The following is a 2,483-nucleotide window of genomic DNA, read 5'->3' on the forward strand; positions in this document are numbered from 1 at the left end:
GTTGCCCGGTCGGGGGTGTACCCCGCCTCTCGCTCAGTGTCGACTGGGATTGGCTCCAGCCCTTCTGTGTCTCTCTACAGGATAAGCAGGGGTGAAGATTCTGTAAGTAGACATCCTGCACAGTTACTGCACCTTTAGTTTGGAAAGCCGAAAGCCACAAACATAGCAACAAGAAAAAAATGTACAGCTGCGTATTTATATCAGTGCTAAAACATTTGTTTTGTACCTGAACTAGGTGATGAAGGTTTTCCTCCCTTATTGATTGTCTCAAGGTAAAGTTTGGCATCAGTGATTTAAGATAATTATCATATAACATTATATCAGTGAACCAGCTTTATTTTTGTGCCATGTGTTTACATTTTATCCCAATGACCATTAGCAGGATTAACAGCAGTAGCACCAGGATGCCATAGAGGAGAAAAGCCACAGCGCTCTTTATACCTAAAAAATAATGACCGTCATAATTTCATAGTTTAAAGTGACACCTGAAAAAAATCATTCAGAATCAGATGACATGGGTATGTTTTACCTGGGCGTGTTGTCACTTTGTGCTCTCCATAGACAGATGGTTCAAACTGGTGATACAGGGATTCCATTACTGAGAGAGAAACGTATTTGGATGAAGGGATTTTTAAGACCCTTTAATGTTGTTAGTACAGTGTATTTTTCTTTCTGACTGCAATGGCAGTTTGTGAGAGCATATACTTAAAAATCAAAGTATTCAGTCCATATAGAAATTGAGATTCTCAGTGTGCAATGACAAATAAAAGGTCATTTAAGTCTCCTGTGTTTGTTCTTAGGGCGCATATGTTAACGATTAACAGCTCAATCAATAGAATTCTGTTATCATATAATGTAGACTATACTATATAATGTATACTATAGTATAATATACACCTGCAAGTGAAAACAGATTACCCCATATCCTTGAACTGTGATTGCTTAATGCAAGCAGTGTCTACTGTATGTAATGTTCCCTTTCCATACAGAAGCTGTAGAGACCTAAAGAAGTAACATTTTGGTAGTTACCTTTTTCTGTTTTTCTAAATTAATTACATTGTGACCCATTTTATTCGTCAGATTCATCTTATGATTGGGTCACAAAACCAAGGCTGGGGACCACATAGCCAATGTAAACTTGACAATTTGTTATATATAGATGATTCATAGCTTGATTCACACATTATTTCCTGAGAAATTATAATCACAAGACACTTCGTCCACCATCACATTTCATTCGCTCGAGGTCACCGTTGGGTGGCACAGTAGAGGTCACTGGTCTCGTCTCCACGTGACACACATTTATTCTGTTCTTCCGGTCTCCGCTTTTTTTTTTTTTTTCCTTTTTCTTTTATTAAGTCTATCCAAACAGACAAGCAATTACAAAGTCTAATACAAATATTGAACAGTACAATGTGGATGCCAGCATAGCAGATGCTGGTATGTCATCATGTTAAAAGGTCACTTCACTCTGAAATTAATGTATGTTAAAGGATCACTTCACTTTAAAATTGATTTTTTTTTTTTATTATTATTAATTAACACCCACAGTGTGTTCTCATAAATGTGTGGTCTCGTAAATGTGTGGTCTCAGGACCTGTAATCATTTTGTGCACTGCTTATCAGTCAGCTTTAATAAGTTTTGAGCAAGTTTATCAGTACAACTTGCGTAGTTTGAGCATTTCACGCAGAATTAATGTCCGGCACTCATAAATGTGTCTTGTGTGAGGAGGAAAAGGGAGTGTGGCACCAGGAGAAGTAGCGGCTCCACTCAGTGTCAAGGTCTTGCTGTCCTTTTGCTGTAGCAAAGGCAGCTGGGGAAGGAATGTAAGTTGTTAAAATGTAAGATAACAGTATGAGTTTCATGGATGTGTATTGTCTTACTTGGGTATAAAGGGACTGCCCCTTTATCTGTTACTCAGAGAACTCTGTGCATCTGAAAAGTTGTGTATGATTTCTCTCCGTGCTGCATGAAATAAAGAATCTTTTGAAGCTACTCTTCAGTCTCCAGACATCTTCATTGGGTCCTGCCTAGTCCCACTACCACAGTGGCAAATCAAAGACACCATACGGGAGGCCCAACAACAAGAACCCGATCCAGGGGGTGGACCACCAGATAGATTATACGTCCCCCAGGCTGCTAGGGCCCAGACCCTTGACTGGGCCCATGCCTCGCGGCTAGCATGCCATCCGGGGGTACATCGTACCATCTCCATCTCCCTCCTGAAACTTTACTTCTGGTGGTCCACCCTAGAAAAAGACGCCAGGGAGTACGTAGCCGCCTGTGCTCCCTGTGCGCAGTCCAAACCCTTACATCAGTCACCCGCTGGTCTCCTTCGGCCGCTGACTACGCCTAGCCGGCCCTGGTCTCACATAGCCCTCGACTTCGTCACCGGTCTTCCTCCCTCTCAAGGCAACGCAGTCATTCTCACCATTGTTGACCGTTTCTCCAAGGCTGCTCATTTTCTTGCCCTTCCTCAGCT

The sequence above is a fragment of the Monopterus albus genome, unplaced genomic scaffold (assembly GCF_001952655.1).
Source record: "Monopterus albus unplaced genomic scaffold, M_albus_1.0 scaffold12.1, whole genome shotgun sequence".
Taxonomy (NCBI): Eukaryota; Metazoa; Chordata; class Actinopteri; order Synbranchiformes; family Synbranchidae; genus Monopterus; species Monopterus albus.